Source organism: Notechis scutatus, chromosome 7 (assembly GCF_049901735.1).
Source record: "Notechis scutatus isolate UNSWTSFEM ecotype Mainland chromosome 7, rNotScu1.2, whole genome shotgun sequence".
Lineage (NCBI taxonomy): Eukaryota > Metazoa > Chordata > Lepidosauria > Squamata > Elapidae > Notechis > Notechis scutatus.
In genome coordinates, this window is record NC_142015.1 from 5915145 (window position 1) to 5938354 (window position 23210).

Genomic DNA, 23210 nt, shown 5'->3' on the forward strand with positions numbered 1-23210 from the left:
ACCTTGTTAAGGTCCCAGGTGGGGTATCGGTGTATGGTTGGGGGGCACAGGTTAGTGGCCCCCCTGAGGAATGCCCGGATACGGGGGTGGTGGGAAAGGGAACCCGGGTTGTCACAGTCAATGACTGTGGATAGCGCTGCGACCTGACGCCTCAGGGTGTTAGGGGAGAGCCCTTTCCTCAGGCCCTCTTGGAGAAACTCTAAAACCTGAGCTATGGAGGGTGATAGCGGGTTGATCTGAAGAGTATGACACCACTTGCAGAACCCCTTCCAAGTGGCGTTGTATATGCGGGTTATATATATATATGTATATTGAAGGCCGCCTGGCGGCTAAGATGGTCTCGATAACCTGGTCAGAAAACCGTTCTTTCCTTAAGTGTTCCCGCTCAACCTCCAAACGGCTAACTGGAGCCACTGAGGGTCCGGGTGTTGGAGGGGCCCCTGGGAGAGGGATATCCTGGTTGGGGGAATTCTCCAGGGAGGGGCCACCGATAAGTTGCGGAGGTCCGCAAACCAGGGGCGCCTGGGCCAGAAGGGAGCCACCAGAATCAGCTCTGCCCTCTCGGAGATGAGTTTCTGGAGAACTCTGGGAACCAGGGCTAGAGGCGGGAAGGCATAGAGGAGCCCAGTGGGCCAGGGGCAATGGAGGGCGTCGTGATTCTCGGCCCTGTGGGAGGGGTACCTGGAGAAAAACCTGGGGAGTTGCGTGTTGAGCGGAGAGGCGAAAAGGTCTGCTAACGGGAGACCGAACCTTCTGGTCGCCTCCCTGAATAGGGACGGGTGGATGCGCCATTCGGACTGGTCCACCGAGGTCCTGCTTAGCCAGTCCGCTTGGGTGTTTGAGTCCCCTGAGATGTGTTCGGCTTTGAGGGAGAGGAGATTGCGCTCTGCCCAACGGCAGAGGCGTTCAGCCTCCCTCATCAAACGGATGGACTGTGTGCCCCCCTGACGGTTGACGTGAGCCTTGGCGGTGACGTTGTCCGTGAGTATGAGGACGTGCCGCCCGCGTGCTTGGGGAGGAAACTGCGCAGGGCCAGGAAGATGGCGTGGAGCTCCAGCCAGTTTATACTGCACCCCATTCTACCTGAGACCATGTGCCCTGAGTTGAGAGCAAGAGGATGTGGCGCCCCATCCGGACAGGCTGGCGTCTGTGGTGAGGGTGAGGCGGTGGGGCTCCTTGATGAAGTGACCCTTGTTGATGGTGGGGCTGGTCCACCAGAAGAGAGATGTAAGGACTCTTGGAGGCACTTTGACTGTGGCCTTTGAGTTGCTTCTGCCGGTCCGCTGGAACGGGAGCAGGAACCATTGTAGGGTCTAGCGTGTAAACGGGCCCATGGAACAATGGAGATACAAGAAACCATTTTACCCAGTAATTTGGACAATTCTAAAATTGTAACCCTTCTGGATCGTCTGATGTGCCTGACGGCTACCTGGATACTAAGGAATCTCTCGGGGAGAGGAACACCTTACCCTGCACTGAATCAATGACAGCCCCCAAGTGGGAGATACTAGTAGATGGGGATAGTTGGCTCTTTTGCCAATTAACTAGGAAGCCATGGTCTTGGAGGGCCGAGATAGTGTCCCTCTCTGCTTGGGGCCTGGAGGGAGAGAGGATGAGAATGTCATCCAGGTAGCAATGGAGGCGGACCGGGAGATTCCTGAGATGGGCCGCCAGGGCCGCGAGGACCTTAGTGAAGGTCCTCGGGGCAGAGGCCAACCCAAAGGGAAGGGCGACATATTGGAAGTGGCGGTGGTTATAACAGAACCTGAGGAATTTGAAATGGGAGGGTCGGATTGGAATGTGGAGGTAGGCCTCAGAGAGGTCTATAGAGGATAGCCAGTCCCCTGCCGGATGCTAAGGAGAATGGACTGCAGAGTGTGCATTTTGAACCTGCGAAGACCAGATAGCGGTTAAGGCGTTTAAGGTCCAAGATGGCCCTCCAACCTCCGGAGGATTTGGAAACTACAAAAGGTGGGAGTAGAACCCCTGCCCCCACTGGGAGGGTGGAACGGGTTGAATGGCCTGTATGTGGAGAAGATGATGGATTGCTGCATCCATTAGGTTACGTTTGATGGGGTCCCTTGAGGGGGACGCCAGAAAGAAGTTAGGGGGCTCCTGAATTCGAGTGTGAGGCCGAGTCTGATGGTATCACGGACCCAGGTATCAGGGGTGGAGGAGTCCCATCGGTCGGCAAAGTGTTTGAGGCGTCTGCCGATGGGGGGGGAGGGACGGGATCTACCTGCGATGGAAGGGTCTCCCTCCTGAGCCCCTGAAGGGGCGCCTGGAGCCGTTGCCCCTCCTGTTCCTATCGGCCGGATCGGTTCGATCCTGGGGCTGGAATGGTCGGAAGGAGGGGGGTCTCGAGTACCTTGGCGGGAAGGGAGACTGGTAGAAAGGGTGGGAGGAGCCTCTCCGAAATGGCTGGGGGGCTCTGGACTCTGACCTCCGAAACAAAGGAGGGAGAAATTTTCTCTTGCTCCGGGTTTCAGATAATAAGGGTTCCAGGACCGTGCCAAATAGTTTGTCCCCTTTTATGGGGGCAGTGGCCAGCCTAACTTTGTTTTTAACGTCCGCCTGCCAGTGTTTAAGCCATAGCAGGCGGCGAGCAGTTACATGGGACGTAATTGCCCGGGTAGAGAACTTGACCGCATGGAAGGTGGCGTCAGCGGAGAATTCCGCCGCAGCCGTCAGTTTTGTTATGTCTTGGTGAGCCCTTGTGTTGGAGGGGGGAACATGTTGCTTCAGTTGGCGAAGCCACCGGATTGAAGATCTGGTGAAGAAAGAAGCCGCAGTGGCTGATCTAATGGCCCAGGAGTCCGCTTGATGAGCTCTACGTAAGGCGAGCTCGGACCTCTTGTCCTCGGGTTTCAAAGCCTCTAGGGGGTCACTGGGGGAGGACGAGGAGGCCAACCCAACAATGGGCTCATCCACCTCGGGGGTGTTGAGTAAGTCACAGAAACTCGACTCGAGGTTGAAGAACCTCCTGTCTAGGCTGGAAGGGGCGGGAGGGGCCCTAGTAGAATCCAGCTGATTTGAGACCAGGTCATGAAATAGGGGTGGAGCCGGGATAACCTCCGCCTCCACCACGGGTTGACTAAAGATGGCGTCCTCCTGACCCTCTGCCGGGGAGGAGAGAGCTGAGGAGGTTTGTACAGATAGGCCAGAGATGTTCCTGGCTTTAAATAACAGGGATTTAAACATGTGGGGCTTGAACAGGCCCGCAACAGTGGGTTGGTCCGGGGTAAGACCTTCATCCTCGGACATGTCCCCTTCTATAGGGTCTACCTCCGATAGGAGCTCATCTTGCTGTATAGATCCCCATTCCATTTCCTCTGCCCCCCCAAATTGGTCTAGATACTCTATATTCTCCTCCGGATCCCTTTCTGGGACTGTCCCCTTGAGAAGGTACCTGACCACGAGTAGGGTCCGATCTAGGCGAGGACCTCACTGATGGTGGGTCGTTTTCGGGCGCCAGTGAGGGAGTAGACCTGGACTTCTGCTGAAGGCCCTCTGCTATCCACTGGCGGAAGGCCCGTTCCATCAATGCCTGTATGTGCGCAGGGATCTCGGGTATGGGGTCCTCCTCCTGTCGAAGACCAGCGGCCGTGGGCGTAAATGTAGCTTCAGGAGGCCGTCTGGCTGATGGGCCGGGAACCTGGTGTCCCTGGGATGGACTGCGCCTTGAGAAGCCTTAGAAGTCTCTTTAGTTATTTCGTTAGGAGTTTCCTTAGCCTGGTTGCGCAGGTGGTAGGATCTGGATTTGGCCTTCAAAGAAGAGCCTTTGGTGGGAATATCATCTGCCATTGTACAAGAAAGGACAGTAATACAGTTAAGGCGGTTGGCTCGCCAAGGGTTCGACCTACAACAAAGGTCGGGTGTCCTTTCAGCTGGCCCACACCCCCTTTTGGAATTTAGATATTGAGATAATTCTTAATACTTATTTGCACAAGCAGGATAACAATCCAATGAGGCTTGGAATGCTAAGGTTCAATATCAATAAGAGAAAAATTACAGGAATAAACTCACCCAGATCACCTATATGTGAGTATAAATATAAACATATCTGAGGGGAAATATCTAGACCTGCATACAGGCAGATATTCCAGTGTCTATTAGTATTAGAACTATTGTTAATATTCCTGTTCTAATATTCTTATAATTATTATTATTATATTATTAATATTACTCTAGTAATGAGAAATTGCCAATTTTCCGAATTAAACGCCTGAGGCTAGTAAGAGGCCTCCGGCAGCTGGAGCTCCCAGGCAACAACCGGGAGGGATAGGCTGCTATCACTTGCCCTGAGCCTGCTGCGGGAAGCCAACAATCAATAAATATCAGTTACCAAAAATATCAATTACCAAAGGCCCTACAGGCTGAGGGGCCTGTGCTAGGGCCGGTTACTTCGCAGCACTATGAGGCCTCAATAAAGATGGCGCCCGCCACGTGGAGGCGCCCTAGGGGCGATCGCCCACGTTCCTAAGTCCCGGGCTGATCAGGGCAATGAGGCATCCTCTCCGGTCCTAAAAACGGCCGAGGAAGCTAGGCAGTAGTTTTTCGCCCCTTCTTAGGGCGAGCGGCGTTTGCGGTGGGGGGGAATACCAGCCGCGCTATCACAGCGTGATCAGTAAAGCCGCTGCAAGCGCGGCGAAAGAAACGGCAGGCAAAGGATCGGATGGGGGGGGATTAGCGCCGAAGCGCGAAAAAACCGCCCGTTCTACCTCCCCCCTGGGGGCGAAAGAAGCTAGCTCCCCTTAATTCCTCCGTCCTGCGCCAGAAGGCTAAGGAAAATACTCGAATTTTCTATAAAAGGTATTCAAACCTGAGAGAAGTCTTGGATCGGCCAAAGAGTAGGAATGAACAGCCTAACTTGACGACAACTGAGCGCAAACTGGGGAACGCAAGAGAGTCACGTGATGGAGGGCGGAGCGTTCCTCAGTGATTGAGCTCAGCCATCAGCGACGTACACTGAAGCACCTCCCACACTTTGGATGATCCGAACGGCTCTCAGGAGAATCTGGAAGTCTTCTGAAATAAATGGACATCTCTATATAACCCCATGGCAACAATTCTCCAGGAATGTGTACACTTCATTTCTGTGGTTTAACAAAATGCATTCTTTTTCAATGAACAATACAGGCAAGTCCTCGACTTGCAACCAAATTGAGCCCAACGTTTCTGTTGTTAAGCAAGACAGGTTTTGCTTAAGGGAGTTTTACCCAGGAACACCGTAACCGACGTAAGTACAGGCCAGTTGCCGAATTCTGATCACGGGTCCATACGGCTGCTGCAACATTCAGAATAGAGTCATAAGTCACATTTTTCAGTGCTGTTGTAACTTCGAACGGTCACTAATCAAAGTCGAAAACTATCTGTGCAAGCGCCAATGTTCCGGCAGCAAACATTGGTCAGGACTGAGTAGCATTTTGCACATTGGAACTTCTCTATAAATACCGGCTGTGTTTTTCTTCTAGCTGATAGAAGATAAGAGTTCCAGAATGCTCACAGACAGAGTCAAACCTCAGTTCTCGATCCTGGATCCAGCAGGGCCCTTAAGCCAATCAGGAAACAAAATCACTCACTTGAATATTCTATTTCTGCAAGCAGTATAACATCTAACATATAATTCAGAGTAGCTTAGGGAGAAACCAAGAAGAACATTGGCTCAAACATCAGCTCAGGACTTTTACTGTCTACATATTAATTAGAAAAATATGAGAAGTAAGCAATATTTCAATAACAAGTTGGGTTTGTTATATAAGTAACTGGACAGGCACAACAGAGACCTGGTGGGAGAATAGAATAACAGAGTTGGAAGGGACTTTGAGGTCTTCTAGTCTAATTCCCTGCTCAAGCAGGAAACTCTACACCAGTGGTGAAATGTTACCGGTTTGGCCCGGTTCTCCCGAACCGGTAGCAAAAAAACTTGGAGGATCAGCTGAGGGGAGAAAGAAGAGAGAAGTGCAGGATCAGCCCTCTCACCTGCCCCTCTACTTTTCTGTTCCTTATCCTCTCATCTGATTGGCGTGGCAGAGCCTCAGCTGGTGTTTGGAAAGCTGCGCATGTGTGCATGCGTTAGGATCGCGCATGCGCGAAGTGCGCGATCACTGCACTGGTAGGGAAACTGGTAGAATCCCACCACTTTTAGACAAATGGTTGTCTAATCTCTTCTTAAAAACCTTCCACGGTTGGAGCACCCACAACTACTCAAAATTTCTGCTACCGGTTCTCCAGAACTGGTCAGAACCGGCTGAATACCACCTCTGATCTTAGGGCAATTAAAGAAGTTTCAGGTGATCTGGCCAAAGCACTTGGGATGTTGAGAAATCCTTGGGAATAGATGAAGTGCCAGCTAACCATGTTGTCCCTAACTTCAACAGGGGAGAAATATAGGAGTCAAGGAAATGTAGTCAAACCAGAGAAATCTTGGAAACAATATAATAATTACTAGAAGTCAGCACAGGTTTGCAATACTAAGTTTTGTCTAATTCTTTTTCTTTTCTTTTGCTTTTTGGTTAATGGCCTTAGCAGATTGTGGATACGCCGTGGATGCAATATATCTTTATTTTACCAAGGGATTTGACAAAGGTATCCCGGGACATTTTGACATGCATACTCCTGTCCTTCCTGGACCAACATTTACAACCTGGACTGAGCTCCCATTTGTAAGGTACGTTTCAAACAAATTCCTCTGTCGTCTGTTGACTGTTTATATCTGGAGTTCCTCCTGTTCCTTTCTCCGCTGGCTCACAGCATCTCACAACTGGTTTTGATTTTACATTTCAGTCCAGATACATTAGCAGCATATAAAACTTTGGAGTTACTCTCAGAAATAAAATGTGGTTGAGAGTTCAAAAAATGGCACTCATTTTTGTAAACAAAGGATATTGTGAAAAATCGAGGGATTAAAAAAATACCCCCATTTTAAGAAAGGGTAAAGAGTTATAAAAATATGAAGTGTGGTTTTTATTTTCCCATTTTGGTCTAATCTCCAAAAAGCTATTGGTATTATTTTAGTAGGAACAATATGGTTTAAAGATATACCCTATTTTGGTCATTTATTATTATGAAGAAAAATAAGTTTGGCAAACATGGGATGCAAGAAAAAACATTTTTACTATCTAATTCGTATGTATATTATTATACAACTAGCTCTATACCTGTGCTTAGCTATGAAATTATGTGATCGGGCTTTGTTTTTGGGGAGGAAAATAGTGTGGGAGGGGGGGAAGAATTCTGCCTCTGCCTACCAGTATCCATCGGTATTCCTCTGGCTAGCGTCCTGTCAGTGTATGAAAGTTGAGGACTGTTTGGAAACTGAAAGAGTATTTGCTGTGTGAGCAAGAAAGAGACCGCAAGGAGCCTGGGTGTGGCTTAGCTCAACTGTTCTATACTAAAGCTGGTTGCTGCTGTGAAAGTGAAACTGAAACTCCTCTGCTTGTGTTTTGCATTTGGAAGAGATTTCTTTTCAGGTGGGGAGGGGGAGTAGAGCTCCTTAGCATCAGAGCGTGTTAATAATAATAATAATAATAATATAGGAAATATTAATGCTCTGATGGTCATTTCGAAAAATCCTTTCTTAGTGAGCACTAGAAGCCAAGAGAAACATACGTGCCAAATTTCAAGTTTGTAGGCTTTACAGTTCTGGAGATTTTGTGATGATGCGTGAGTGGCATTTCGCTTTTATATATATAGAAGATAGGGGAAACAGTACCATCCTTAGAGTTATAGTCTTGGGTTGGTTATATGGGTTCAACTGACCTCTTATTAAACTAATGGAAGCACTAATCAATACTATTCCATGTGGTCCCAATTTAATGATATGTCAAGAGTGCATCTCCAAATGCAAGACACCCGGCAATGATCTTAAGTTGCAGCTGAATGCTAGGAAAACTAAGAACAAAAAGAGGAGATTGGAGTGGAAGCAGATATTAAGGGAGGTGGTGCCCTCTCTTTGGTCTTCAACCCGGTATAAATCAAATGAAAATAAAGGTTTTCATCCACCAGCATTTTGTTCACTAGAGTTTAAGGTGAGATCAATTTAGTTCATATTTTAAGTTAGGACAGACCATTGCTTACAATGTAGTTGAACGATTAAAACCAACTGAAATAGCAAAATATTTAAAAGAACAGTTTAATAGAATTAGGCAAGATGTACAGGGCACACGATCAAAAATATCTATCAATTGAGCTAGATAGGTAGAATAGTAGGGCATATAAATACATAATAGGTAAATTTACCTAGACCCGTAATGACGAACCTATGGCATGCGTGCAACAGGGGGCATGCAGAGCCATTTGTGCTGGCATGAGAGCTGCAAGCAAACTTACCTCACTGCGCATGCGCACGCCTCACTGCTGATTTTCAGATGGTTTGAAGCCTTTTTCGGCCTCCCAGAGGCTTGAGGAAGGCTTCTGCAGGTTTCTGCAGGCTTTGCAGGCTGAAAACTAGGCCTGTTTTGTCACTTCCTGTTTTTCTGAAAATACCGGAAGTGATGAAATGGGCCTAGTTTTCGGCCTGCAGAAGCCCACAGTAGCCTGCAGAAGCCTTCCTCAAGCCTCTGGGAGGCTGAAAACTGCCGAAAAATCAGGTGTGAGGTGCAGTGCAGGTAAGGGGGCACGGGGTGGGTGGGGATTGCGCGGGCATGTGTAGGGGGCGTGAGGGGGCGCATTGCCTTCTGGGTGCTAGCACGCGAGCATGAGCGTGCAAGCGCGCACAATTTTTGGCACAGGAGCCCAAAAAGGTTAGCCACCACTGACCTAGAGATTATCGATTTTAATCACTCATCATGATGTTCATATAACATTTGTGTATTTATTTGTTGGATTTATATTTCACTTGTTCTCTCGTGGCTGGATACACCAGAATTTTCCTTTGATTTTCCAACAGTTCTCTTGAGATATTACTTGGTCTGATAACAAAAAATCTGCAAGCAAGCAATCAAGGACTCCAGAGACCACCAAGGATTCCACAGTGCAACCCTGATCTGTATATATGGTGTTCTATTGGTGCAACAGATTCTCTTTATTTAATTTCTATCCCACCATTATTTTTGGTTAGTTCAAGGCAGCATCTACACTTAATGCTCCCACTGCCTATTTTTCCCACAACAACCGCTGTGGTACATGGTGTTGTGGCCGCTGACAGCTGGCGAAGCTGGCAGCAGAGTCGGACAATAGTGAGGATGTTGGGGAGGAACATGGGCCAGTACTGGAGGCTGAGGAAGGCTCGGATGAGGGCTCTGCATCAGAGGCAGGGATGGGGCCAGGGCAGGCTGGCAGTCATCAGCTGCCTTCGGGCTTGGACAGCTGTGAGACAGGGGAGCTACGTGGAACCGGTTCCCAGTCTGTGCATGCGCAGAGCTGCCAAAAGGAAGGCACAATTAAGAACTCAGAGTCAACATGGGAGTGAGGCCCCAGGTGGATGATGAATGCCCCCTCCCATCAGGATTAAAAGAGAAGCAAAAGGGGAGGGGGCTTTTGCAGGAAACAACTCGCTTGTTCGGTCATTTGTTCGTTCCAGCCTCATGGAGATTTGTCTGTATAAACCAGCCCTTCCCTGCCAGCACTGAGTGTGGAACTATTTACCAGGCAGCGTTTCAAGATTGATGAATGTAATTACGATAAAGCTCATTACCATACCTTTGCAAGACTGTTTGCCAAGCTGTTGGCTGACTGAATGAAATAAATTCACATTAATGTAATAAAAGAGGTTTTTGCCAGGATTCAGAATTGACTTAGTGCTTTTTGGGGAGGCCTAGGACAGAAAAACATGGTGCGACTGACCCAAATTCACCCAGCTGGCTTCAATACCCAAGGAAGGACTAGAACTCACAGTCTCCTGTTTTCTGGTCCTCCACCTTAGCTAGTGCACCAAATCATGGTAGATTATGCTTCACTGTAGTTTCTATAGTGATAAAATAATTAGAGCATCCAGAAGAAATCCTGAGGTCCCTTCCAGCCCTATAATTCTATCTTCATCACACTTCCTAAGGTTTAGATATCAAGAGAATGTAGGTCCTGCATAAGGTGGACAATCTTCCTGCAGCTTATCCCAAGACGGTTCTAGGTTTGTTTCAGCCTCCCTTACCCAGGTGAGCTCCGGCAACATCATCCCTCAATTACGAAACTTGCTCACTGAATTCTTACCTAACATTATATTCAACTGGAGTTACTTTCTGTAAACCAGAGTCCCCCAGCCTTTATGGCTTTGTGGACCAGTGGGGCGTAAGCAGAGGTGGTATTCAGCAGGTTCTGACCAGTTCTGGAGAACCAGTAGCAGAAATTTTGAGTAGTTTGGAGAACCGGCAAATCCTACCTGACTGGCCCCACCCCCCATCTATTCTCCGCCTCCTGAGTCCCAGCTGATTGGCTGGGTCTTCTTTGGTTGCCCTGCACAGGAGAACGGAGCTGGAAAGCAGGTTAGTGGGGTGGGGAGGGACTGGGGATTTTGCAGTATCCTTCCCATGCCACGCCCACCAAGCCATGCCCACCAAGCCACACCCACCAAGCCAGAACCAGTAGTAAAAATTTTGAATCCCACCACTGGGCATAGGGGAGAGGGAACGGTTCTGCACAAGCAGCAGATGAGTGTGTGTGTGTAGCTCTATTTGCCCACCGTTCACACAGATGAAGCACACGTGCTTGCCTGCTGCTCACATGAGTGGAGAATGCATGCATGTGCACGTTTGTCTGCTACTTCCACGGCCCAGTCCCGAAAAGCTCAGCACCCAGTAGTGTGCTTGAGGGTTGGGTGCCCCTCATTTAAACTACGGTTTAGTTTGACCTGAATGAGATCACTGCAAGTCAGTTACTCTGTGTCCCTCAATTCCCAGAGATGCTTTGAAGATGAATGGACAGTCCCTTATGCATTGCCTTTAATTTTCTAAAGGAATGGCAGGAAATAAATGTAATAAATGAACAAAGGGTTCCTTATCAGAAGCGGGATGAGTGGATGGGACGTACCTAGCTATTTTTAAAACTTTAAAGACAACAATTTAACTCAATGATGCCTTTGAAGAAGTAAATAGTGTTAACATGGGTTTGAAGAACCTGTTTGCTGCATTGTTCGTACCGTACACACCAGGAAGTTGGTTCTGTGCATTTCTGCCTGTATGTAATAATGACACCATTCTATTCTTGGTATGTGAGCTGAAACCCAAGGCCATGATGGCGAATGTATGGCACGCATGCCAGAGATGTGACAAAAATTGCGCTCACGTGCCAGCACCCAGAAGGCAATGTGTGCACCCCCCCCCGCCACCCCCCTTACCTGCACTGCGCATGTGGGCGACTCCCAGCTGATTTTTCAGCCAATTTGAGGACTTTTTTGGCCTCCCAGAGGCACGAGGGAAGCCTCTGCAGCCTTTGGAGGCCGAAAAACGGGCCCGTTTCATCACTTCCTGTATTTCCGGAAATACTGGAAGTGATGAAATGGACCCATTTTCAGGCCTCCAGGTAAGGGGGAGGTGGGGGGATCGTGCGCGCATGTGCAGGGGTTGTGGGGGGGCACACGCATTGCCTTCTGGGTGCTGGCACGTGAGCGCAATTTTTGGCACAGGAGCCCCAAAAAGGTTAGCCACCAGTGGTATAGCCATTTTCTTCCACAAGCTAGCTGTGGCATTTTGCACCAGCTGCAAAGTCTAGAGTCAACCTCTGGGATAGCCCCGTGTTGAACATATGGTAATAATCTAGTCTTGGATCCCTTCCAGCCCTATTATTATCCTTTCAAGGACCGGCCCCGGTTAGAAAAAGGGCCATCCATCCCACAGCAAGACTGAATCCAAGAGAGGTGATTTCAAGCAACACTCACAAGGACACAATGGCTTCTTCAGAAGGAAGCTTAATTGCATCCAGAGTGAGACCCTGAAGCCGGGAACTCCGGCACTTCTGATTTGTCAACACCCACTTTTCATCATTCGAACGGGGATTTTTATTTTATAACCCAATCCTACGGTTTCTCCTAGAACTGGAACTTGGTTTGCAGTCTCTTGCCAGAATTGCAATTCAAGTCTACCAGGTTCTCTTTAGAAAGAGAGAGAAAGGAAGGGGTGGGAGGGGAAGAAAAGCAGATAACATTGCCAAGTTATTTAAATATCTAATAACGTATGTTCTGTTGGTAAACGTTATCAAACTTCATAGTAGCACGGCTTACCTTACAACACAAAAGAATTGCTGGCAACAGAACAGCCCAAAGCATCCTTGCTCTGGCTTTGAGAAAAAGAGTGAAGGGATATAGGTACCAAGCCTCCTCCTCTAACAATATAGCTCTAAGTTGGGGAGGGAGGGAGGAAAGAAGGAATGAGAAGGAGGGAGGGAGGGAGGGAGGGAGGGAGGGAGGGAGGGAGGAAGGAAGGAAGGAAGGAATGTGAAGAGAGAAGAAGGGGAGGGAAGGAGAGAGGGAGGGAAAGGGGGAGAAGAAGGAAGGAAAGAAGAAAAAGTTGGAGGAAGGAAGGGAGGAAAGAAGGGAGAGAGGAAAGAAGGGAGGAAAGAAGGGAGAGAAGGAAGAGGAAGGGAAGGGGAAGGAGGAAGGGGAGGAAAAGAAGGAAGAGGAAAAGGAGGAGAAGGAAGGAAACAAAGGAAGGAAGGAGAAGGGGCAGAAGGAAGGAAAGATGGAAGGAAGGACTTTTAAGTTTGCTTGCTGGAAAGTAGTTAAACAGCAAAGAGTAGGCTGAGACACAGATAAGGGGTAAGCAATTTGAAAATGGTATGAAGATACCAAGTCTACCTTCCTTCTTTGTTGAAATTGCAAATAAGGTTAGTTTTCTTCTGAGGCCTGCAGAGATAACCAGCGCACCCACTGTGACCGATAACCAGCTCAATTATCTGCTATTCCTTCCTCGCCTCACTTTCCTTTGCGGACCAGAGAAGACGACATTCTCTACCTGTCATCTCACAGATCAACAATTGCTGCAGGTTGGGCTTGTCCCTTACCCATTTGTCATGCAGAAAGCACTGATCAAATGCCACCTCCTTCCCTCCCCCACCCCCATTTATCATGTGCCAATCAAATAGGTACTTCTCTGGCAGAGAGGATGAAGATTCGCTTCTGGGAAAACCCTCCCTCCTTCTAGGTTTGTAATTCTGTAAGGGGAGATCAAAGGGATGCTCCCTACTTCCGCTTATCTGATCAATCTGATTTAGCTTCCCATGGGAGGAGTCATCCCTTTGGTGCTTTCTGGGAATTCAGAGAACTGCTCTGGGGAAGCCCCAAATGGCAAAGTAAGCAAGGCGGACCGCATGATAAGGAAGCCAATTTGAGAAGAACAAGGTGCTGGAGGCAATCCATTTTTCTTCAGAAGGCTAAAGCTACACGGGGATGTGAGACATGATGTGGAGCATAACATCCAGCACTTAAAATGATGTTGCAAGGTCCAATCTGGGTCAGTCACCAGGACCAGAAATTTAGTCTTCCGAGCTTTTGGACTGATGCTGGAGCCCATCTTCAAGGAACTTCTCTCCTCCAGAAGAGAGAGGGAGGGAGGGAGGGAGGGAGAGGGAGAGAGAGAAAAGAAGAAGAGGAGGAGGAGGAGGAGGGGAAGGAGGGAGGGAGGGAGGGAAAGAGAGGGAGAGAGAGAAAAGAAGAGGAGGAGGAGGGAGGAGGGGAAGGAGGGAGGGAAAGAGAGGGAGAGAGAGAAAAGAAGAGGAGGAGGAGGAGGAGGAGGGGAAGGAGGGAGGGAGGGAGGGAGGGAGGGAAAGAGAGGGAGAGAGAGAAAAGAAGAGGAGGAGGAGGAGGAGGAGGGGAAGGAGGGAGGGAGGGAGGGAGGGAGGGGAAAGAGAGGGAGAGAGAGAAAAAGAAGAGGAGGAGGAGGAGGAGGGGAAGGAGGGAGGGAGGGAGGGAGGGAAAGAGAGAAAAGAAGATGAAGGGGGAGGGAGGGAGAGAAAAGAAGAAGAGGAGGAGGAGGAGGGGAAGGAGGGAGGGAGGGAGGGAAAGAGAGGGAGAGAGAGAAAAGAAGATGAAGGGGAGGGAGGGAGAGAGAGAAAAGAAGAAGAGGAGGAGGAGGAGGGGAAGGAGGAGGAGGAAAAGAGAGGGAGAGAGAGAAAAGAAGATGAAGGGGGAGGGAGGGAGAGAGAGAAAAGAAGAGGAGGAGGAGGAGGAGGGGAAGGAGGGAGGGAGGGAGGGAGGGAAAGAGAGAAAAGAAGATGAAGGGGGAGGGAGGGAGAGAAAAGAAGAAGAGGAGGAGGAGGAGGGGAAGGAGGGAGGGAGGGAGGGAAAGAGAGGGAGAGAGAGAAAAGAAGATGAAGGGGGAGGGAGGGAGAGAGAGAAAAGAAGAAGAGGAGGAGGAGGAGGAGGGGAAGGAGGGAGGGAGGGAGGGAGGGAGGGAGGAGGGAGGGAAAGAGAGGGAGAGAGAGAAAAGAAGAGGAGGAGGAGGAGGAGGAGGAAGGAGGAGGGAGGGAGGGAGGGAAAGAGAGAAAAGAAGATGAAGGGGGAGGGAGGGAGAGAAAAGAAGAAGAGGAGGAGGAGGAGGGGAAGGAGGGAGGGAGGGAGGGAAAGAGAGGGAGAGAGAGAAAAGAAGATGAAGGGGGGAGGGAGGGAGAGAGAGAAAAGAAGAAGAGGAGGAGGAGGAGGGGAAGGAGGAGGGAGGAAAAGAGAGGGAGAGAGAGAAAAGAAGATGAAGGGGGAGGGAGGGAGAGAGAAAAGAAGAAGAGGAGGAGGAGGAGGAGGGGAAGGAGGGAGGGAGGGAGGGAGGGAGGGAGGGAGGGAGGGAAAGAGAGGGAGAGAGAGAAAAGAAGAGGAGGAGGAGGAGGAGGGGAAGGAGGGAGGGAGGGAGGGAGGGAAAGAGAGAAAAGAAGATGAAGGGGGAGGGAGGGAGAGAAAAGAAGAGGAGGAGGAGGAGGAGGGGAAGGAGGGAGGAGGGAAAGAGAGGGAGAGAGAGAAAAGAAGATGAAGGGGAGGGAGGGAGAGAGAGAAAAGAAGAAGAGGAGGAGGAGGAGGGGAAGGAGGGAGGGAGGGAGGAAAAGAGAGGGAGAGAGAGAAAGAAGATGAAGGGGAGGGAGGGAGAGAGAGAAAAGAAGAAGAGGAGGAGGAGGAGGGGGGAAGGAGGGAGGGAGGAAAGAGAGGGAGAGAGAGAAAAGAAGATGAAGGGGGAGGGAGGGAGAGAGAGAAAAGAAGAGGAGGAGGAGGAGGAGGGGAAGGAGGGAGGGAGGGAGGGAGGGAAAGAGAGAAAAGAAGATGAAGGGGGAGGGAGGGAGAGAAAAGAAGAAGAGGAGGAGGAGGAGGGGAAGGAGGGAGGGAGGGAGGGAAAGAGAGGGAGAGAGAGAAAAGAAGATGAAGGGGGAGGGAGGGAGAGAGAGAAAAGAAGAAGAGGAGGAGGAGGGGAAGGAGGGAGGGAGGAAAAGAGAGGGAGAGAGAGAAAAGAAGATGAAGGGGAGGGAGGGAGAGAGAAAAGAAGAAGAGGAGGAGGAGGAGGAGGGGAAGGAGGGAGGGAGGGAGGGAGGGAGGGAGGAGGGAGGGAAAGAGAGGGAGAGAGAGAAAAGAAGAGGAGGAGGAGGAGGAGGGGAAGGAGGGAGGGAGGGAAAGAGAGGGAGAGAGAGAAAAGAAGATGAAGGGGGAGGGAGGGAGAGAGAGAAAAGAAGAAGAGGAGGAGGAGGAGGGGAAGGAGGGAGGGAGGGAGGAAAAGAGAGGGAGAGAGAGAAAAGAAGATGAAGGGGAGGAGGGAGAGAGAGAGAAAGAAGAAGAGGAGGAGGAGGAGGGGAAGGAGGGAGGGAGGAAAAGAGAGGGAGAGAGAGAAAAAGAAGATGAAGGGGAGGGAGGGAGAGAGAAAAGAAGAAGAGGAGGAGGAGGAGGAGGGGAAGGAGGAGGGAGGGAGGGAGGGAGGGAGGGAGGGAGGGAAAGAGAGGGAGAGAGAGAAAAGAAGAGGAGGAGGAGGAGGAGGAAGGAGGGAGGGAGGGAGGGAGGGAAAGAGAGAAAAGAAGATGAAGGGGGAGGGAGGGAGAGAAAAGAAGAGGAGGAGGAGGAGGAGGGGAAGGAGGGAGGGAGGGAAAGAGAGGGAGAGAGAGAAAAGAAGATGAAGGGGGAGGGAGGGAGAGAGAGAAAAGAAGAAGAGGAGGAGGAGGAGGGGAAGGAGGGAGGGAGGAAAAGAGAGGGAGAGAGAGAAAAGAAGATGAAGGGGAGGGAGGGAGAGAGAAAAGAAGAAGAGGAGGAGGAGGAGGAGGGGAAGGAGGGAGGGAGGGAGGGAGGGAGGGAGGGAGGGAGGAAAAGAGAGGGAGAGAGAGAAAAGAAGATGAAGGGGAGGGAGGGAGAGAGAGAGGAAGAGGAGGAGGAGGAGGAGGGGAAGGAGGGAGGGAGGGAGGGAGGGAAAGAGAGAAAAGAAGATGAAGGGGGAGGGAGGGGAGAGAAAAGAAGAAGAGGAGGAGGAGGAGGGGAAGGAGGGAGGGAGGGAGGGAAAGAGAGGGAGAGAGAGAAAAGAAGATGAAGGGGGAGGGAGGGAGAGAGAGAAAAGAAGAAGAGGAGGAGGAGGAGGAGGAAGGAGGGAGGGAGGAAAAGAGAGGGAGAGAGAGAAAGAAGATGAAGGGGGAGGGAGGGAGAGAGAAAAGAAGAAGAGGAGGAGGAGGAGGAGGGGAAGGAGGGAGGGAGGGGAGGGAGGGAGGGAGGGGGAGGGAGAGAGGGAGAGAGAGAAAAGAAGAGGAGGAGGAGGAGGAGGGGAAGGAGGGAGGGAGGGAAAGAGAGGGAGAGAGAGAAAAGAAGATGAAGGGGGAGGGAGGGAGAGAGAGAAAAGAAGAAGAGGAGGAGGAGGAGGGGAAGGAGGGAGGGAGGGAGGAAAAGAGAGGGAGAGAGAGAAAAGAAGATGAAGGGGGAGGGAGGGAGAGAGAGAAAAGAAGAAGAGGAGGAGGGAGGGAGGGGAAGGAGGGAGGGAGGAAAAGAGAGGGAGAGAGAGAAAAGAAGATGAAGGGGGAGGGAGGGAGAGAGAAAAGAAGAAGAGGAGGAGGAGGAGGAGGGGAAGGAGGGAGGAGGGAGGGAGGGAGGGAGGGAGGGAGGGAAAGAGAGGGAGAGAGAGAAAAGAAGAGGAGGAGGAGGAGGAGGGGAAGGAGGGAGGGAGGGAGGGAGGGAAAGAGAGAAAAGAAGATGAAGGGGGAGGGAGGGAGAGAAAAGAAGAGGAGGAGGAGGAGGAGGGGAAGGAGGGAGGGAGGGAAAGAGAGGAGAGAGAGAAAAGAAGATGAAGGGGAGGGAGGGAGAGAGAGAAAAGAAGAAGAGGAGGAGGAGGAGGGGAAGGAGGGAGGGAGGGAGGAAAAGAGAGGGAGAGAGAGAAAAGAAGATGAAGGGGGAGGGAGGGAGAGAGAGAAAAGAAGAAGAGGAGGAGGAGGAGGGGAAGGAGGGAGGGAGGAAAAGAGAGGGAGAGAGAGAAAAGAAGATGAAGGGGAGGGAGGGAGAGAGAGAAAAGAAGAGGAGGAGGAGGAGGAGGGGAAGGAGGGAGGGAGGGAGGAGGGAAAGAGAGAAAAGAAGATGAAGGGGGGGAGGGAGAGAGAAAAGAAGAGGAGGAGGAGGAGGAGGGGAAGGAGGGAGGGAGGAAAGAGAGGAGAGAGAGAAAAGAAGATGAAGGGGAGGGAGGGAGAGAGAGAAAAGAAGAAGAGGAGGAGGAGGAGGGGAAGGAGGGAGGGAGGGAGGAAAAGAGAGGGAGAGAGAGAAAAGAAGATGAAGGGGGAGGGAGGGAGAGAGAGAAAAGAAGAAGAGGAGGAGGAGGAGGGGAAGGAGGGAGGGAGGAAAAGAGAGGGAGAGAGAGAAAAGAAGATGAAGGGGGAGGGAGGGAGAGAGAGAAAAGAAGAGGAGGAGGAGGAGGAGGGGAAGGAGGGAGGGAGGGAGGGAGGGAAAGAGAGAAAAGAAGATGAAGGGGGAGGGAGGGAGAGAAAAGAAGAAGAGGAGGAGGAGGAGGGGAAGGAGGGAGGGAGGAAAAGAGAGGGAGAGAGAGAAAAGAAGATGAAGGGGGAGGGAGGGAGAGAGAAAAGAAGAAGAGGAGGAGGAGGAGGAGGGGAAGGAGGGAGGGAGGGAGGGAGGGAGGGAGGGAGGGAGGGAAAGAGAGGGAGAGAGAGAAAAGAAGAGGAGGAGGAGGAGGAGGGGAAGGAGGGAGGGAGGGAGGGAAAGAGAGGGAGAGAGAGAAAAGAAGATGAAGGGGGAGGGAGGGAGAGAGAGAAAAGAAGAAGAGGAGGGAGGAGGAGGAAGGAGGAGGGAGGGAGGAAAAGAGAGGGAGAGAGAGAAAAGAAGATGAAGGGGGAGGGAGGGAGAGGGAGAGAGAGAAAAGAAGAGGAGGAGGAGGAGGAGGGAGGAGGAGGGAAGGAGGGAGGGAGGGAGGGAAAGAGAGGGAGAGAGAGAAAAGAAGATGAAGGGGGAGGGAGGGAGGGAGAGAAAGAAGAAGAAGAGGAGGAGGAGGAGGGAGGGAGGGAGGGAGGGAGGGAAAGAGAGAGGGAGAGAGAGAAAAGATGAGGGGGGGGGAGAGAGAGGGAGAGAGAGAAAAGAAGTAGAAGAAGAGGAGGGGGAGGGAGAGAAGAGAAGAATGGGGAGGGTGAGAGAGAGGGAGGGAGGGGGAGAGAGGGAAAGAGGGAGAGACACAAAGAGAGAGAGACATAGATACCTGTTTCCCATAGAAAAGAAAACACCAAGAGCCACAAAACCTGAGTAGGCGTGGCTGTGTGTGTGTGTGTGTGTGTGTGTGTGTGTGTGTGTGTGTCATGTAATTCAGTGGGAGTGAGTGACATCGAGTTGGAGAGAGAGAGAGAAGTTCCCTGAGGATGCTCGAGCACGAGTCCAAAAGCTCGGAAGACCAAATCTCTGGTCCTGGTGACCGAGCCAGAGTGGATTCTGCAGTATTATCCTGGCTCCCGTATATTTGCCTTCCGTCATTAAAAGAACGTGGTGGACATTTTTAGAAATGGCAAGGCACCCATGGTCACCCATCAACAGGGTCAGGCTGTAATAAACACCCAATGCCAGTTATGGATAATCCTTCAAGAATTTTCAAAACAAATAAATACAGGTAGTCCACAAGTTAAACCCTTTGTCTATTGACCCTTCAAACTTACAACGGCACTGAAAAAAGTGACTTATGACTGTTTTGCACACTTACACCAATTAGGTAAGAGCCATGGTGGTGCAGTGGTTAGACTGTGGTATGGCAGGCTGACTCTGCCCACTGCCAGCAGTTCGATCCTGACCAGCTCAAGGTTGACTCAGTCTTCCATCTTTCCGAGGTGGGGAAAACGAGGACCCAGGGGCAATTCGTCGACTCTTTAAACCACTTAGAGAAGGCTGGAAAGAGGTAAGTAAGTCTAAGTGTTATGGCTGTTGCTATTACAACCGTTGCAACAGCCCCGTGGTGACATCAGCAAAATTTGGACGCTTGTTAACTGGTTCGTATTTATGACTGTTACAGTGTCCTGGGGTCATGCGATCACCTTTTGCGACCTTCTGACAAGCCAATTCGACAGGGGAAGCACATTCATTAAATGATCACACATGTTGTGGTTCGCTGGCAGCCGGTGCAGCCGGCAGCAGAATCGGACAGTGGGGAAGAACAGGGATCAGTCCAGAAGTCTGGAGAATATTTGGATGAGGGTCCTGCATTTGATGCAGAGATGGGCCCGGGACCATCTGGGAATGGGGTGCTGACTCTGGAGCCTCCAGAGGCTCTTTAGAGAAACAAAAGGGGCGAGCAAGGGAGTAAGGCTGGGAGGTGATTGCCCCTCCCATAAGGTATAAAGGACAGGCAAAGATGACAAAACCTTTGCAGGAAGCAAAGTCGTTCGTTCAGTTCAGGCTCATTCTTGAAGCTCTTTGTACTTCGGTTGGTTTTTTTTTCTAGTTCATTTGACATTCCTGTTATTGGCAGCACTTCACAGGAAAGAAAGGTGGGTGCTTATCTCGAGGGACTGTTTGAGATTCATTACCGGCTGGGAATGAAAACAATTCCCAGTGTTGCAATAAAACAAGACTTGTTTTTAAAATAAGAGTGTGCATAATTACGGTCTCGGAAGCCTTGGTCAGAATAACACAATTCACTTAATAACAGCAGCAATTTGCTTAACAACTGTGGCAAAAAAAGGTCATAAAATGAGGCCAAACTCACTTAACACATGTCTTGCTTAGCAATGGAAATTTTGGGCTCCATTGTGATCATAAGTTGAGGACTATCTGTAAATATAACACAATGCCGCAATGGAAATCTGAACGCTGTTGAAGGAGTAGGGTGTACAAAGAATAAATTGTATTACTAAATACATTGTGCTCTGCTCAGACCTTCCAAAAATGTAGAATATACTGTCATGCCCCTGTTGTTCGAGGGAGAGGAGGAACAGGTGACAGGGAGTGGAAGTGTGGCTCTGGAGGTTGTGGAGGAAGTTGGGGAAGAGCAGAGGCTGGCTGGGCAGTCAGAGGAAGACCCAGGCCCATCCCCTCTCCATCCTAGGGCACGCAGGGAGGAGGATAAGGGAGAAACATGAATGGCGTGGTCTACGGGGGAGGAAAGGGCCTTGATCCTCTTCATGGGCTGCAGCTGTGAGGACTGTTTAAAAGGACGGACATGCACATAGGCCAGTGCTGCAAACAAAGCACGAAAATATTTCTAGTCTGTCAGTTCTTATCTGAGTTCTGGTGTCCTTCCCAGTGTGTGTTCCAATATCTGTGGACGTCTTCAAGCCCTTATCTTGCCTGGTCTCCTTAATTGCTTCAGTGTGATTCGTGTTGTTTTTTTCTATTTATAATTTATAGGAATTTTTAGTTTGGATGGCATTTCTTCTTTTTTCTAACTGTTTGTGGGGAAGTTTTTTGTCTCCAGTCACGGATATTTGGAACTTTGAAGCCAAGCTGAAGGAATTAAAGGGGCTTCACCTGCTTTCGTGACTGTGTTGCTTTTGTATCCCACCCTGGGTCATCACATATACTAATTCAGAAAGCTTAACTGCTAGTCAGGGTGAAACATTATGACAGGTGACATGATCGCAGTGTTCCAATATTTGAGGAGCTGCCACAAAGAAGAGGGGGTTCGACCTATTTTCCAAAGCACCAGAAAGAAGGACAAGAAACAATGGGTGGAAACCTATCAAGGAGCAATCTAACTTAGACCTAAGAAGGAATTTCCTAACAGTCAGAACAATTAATCAGCAGAATGACTTGTCTCCAAAAGTTGTGAGTGATCCATTATTGGAGGTTTTAAAGAAGAGTTTGGACAAGCATTTGTCTGGAGCTTCCTGTTTGAGCAGGGGAGGTTGGACTAGAACAGGGGTCGCCAACCTTTTGGACCTCAGGGACCACCAAACTCATAATTTTAAATCCCGCAGACCACTAATATGGATTTTGACTGACGGTGGCTTGCTGACGTGGGTGGGAAAGTCGGTCCCATGTTCCAGAGCTGCAGGAGTCACAGGACTGGCCCTTTGGTCATCCCAGAGCAGCTGCTCCTCCACCCGGGTGCACCGGCCTGCCATGGACTGGAGAAGCTGCTCCGGGATGACCAAAGGGCCAGTCCTGTGACTACTGCAGCTCTGGAATATGGGACCAATTTTCCCACCAACATCAGCAAGCCATCCTGGGTTGGATTTCCCACCCAACCCCGTTGGTCTTACCCTCCAGTTCCAGCTCGCGTGGCTCTACTCAAGGTAAGGTTTGTGCTTGGCCGAAGGATGGGGGCCAACGGGAGGGCAGTCCACGTGTGTTCCTGCACAGCCTGCATTAATTGCTTTCAAGGGGGGGGGGACAATTCTCATCAACATTTTCTCGTGGACCACCAGTGGTCCCCGGCCCACCAGTTGGCGACCACTGGAGTAGATGACCTACAAGGTCCCTTCCAACTCTGCTATTCTGTTATTATTTTATTATTGTTTTGTTTTAAAAAGGAAGGATGAATATTTTTTTTCATGGCGCTTCATTACCTATTATAACATGGCATAAATATTCCAGCACTGCTAATAATTTCTTCTCACCAGATTGGAATCCAGACACTTCAGCAAATATGTGTTCAAGTACAAGGGAAATAATTCATTCCGATGGCCTGACTGTCTAAACAGGATTTCTCAACCTTGACTGTGTGTGGACTTCAAATCCCAGCATTCCCTAGCCAGCCCTGGGGAATTGGTCTATATAAGCATGGGTCAAGTGGTTTAAGCAGGGATAAACCTATCTTAAATGCTTTTGTATTTACATAATTTAGAAAACTCTTTCCAGAATATCACGGCAGAGGGAAATCACGCTTCCCAAAGGAATGCTTTGAATACCGTAAAAATCTGCATGTGTGAGCTCATTTATATGTAAATGGACAGTAGCTCTCTGACGAGAGGGAGCCATAAATCAGGATATTAATGAACTGTACAAATGAGGATTTCTGAATGCTTTTTGATAAGATATTGTTTTTCACTATAGGGAATAAACAACCCTGTTTCAGTTAAATACGGCATCTTTGGGCACATTTACATTGGCATCTTTGGGAGAATCTGTACAAGTTGCTGCCCTGCATGCAGGCAATTGCTGGACTATTTCAAAAGAAATATCCATTTAAGGTTATCACTTGATGTCTCTCTAGTACTCCAACGTATTTCTATAAAACCTGCTAATATTTCACTGTCGCTTGCTTAAAACATTACTGCGTGCTGTTTGAAAAAGCCCACACTACTGTTAAGTGTTAAAAACAATAACAGTGGCTGATTAAAATTAACAGAATAACAGAGTTGGAAGGGACCTTGGAGGTCTTCTAGTCCAACCCCCTGCCTAGGCAGGAAACCCTACACCACTTCAGACAAATGGTTATCCAACATCTTTTTTAAAACTTCCAGTGTTGGAGCATTCACAACTTCTGGAGGCAAATTGTTCCATTGATTAATTGTTCTCACTGTCAGTAAATTTCTCCTTAGTTCTAGGTTGCTTCTCTCCTTGATGAGTTTCCATCTTTTGCTTCTTGTCCTGCCTTCTGGTGTTTTTGAGAATTGATTTAGACTCCCTCTTCTTTGTGGCAACCCCTTAGATATTAGAACACTGCTCTCATGTCAGCCCTAGTCCTTCTTTTCAGTAAACTAGACAAACTCAATTCCTGCAACTGTTCTTTATATGTTTTATCCTCCTAATCATGTTGAGACTCTAGAAAAAGTGCAGAGAAAAACAACCAGGATGATTAGGGGACCAGGGACTAAGACATACGATGAACGGTTGCAGGAACTGGTGGGCCTGGCTAGTCTAGTTAAGAGAAGGACCAGGGCTGACAGGATAGCAGTCTTCCAATATTTGAGGGGAT

The 23210-nt window shown here is 49.6% G+C and overlaps 1 protein-coding gene and 1 long non-coding RNA gene across 2 annotated transcripts in view; one reads left to right on the forward strand and one right to left on the reverse strand.

The window, feature by feature from the left end:
* Nucleotides 1-9717, forward strand: part of LOC148130019 (uncharacterized) — a 46540-nt gene extending 36823 nt beyond the window's left edge. Inside the window, exons 2-3 of the long non-coding RNA XR_015750320.1 lie at nt 6532-6670; nt 8891-9717. This is a non-coding gene — a long non-coding RNA (uncharacterized LOC148130019). The remainder of the gene's footprint in view (nt 1-6531; nt 6671-8890) is intronic.
* The window catches only part of BMP1 (bone morphogenetic protein 1), a 199930-nt gene that overhangs the window by 166888 nt on the left and 9832 nt on the right, over nt 1-23210 (reverse strand). The gene's annotated exons all lie outside the window — the stretch shown is intronic.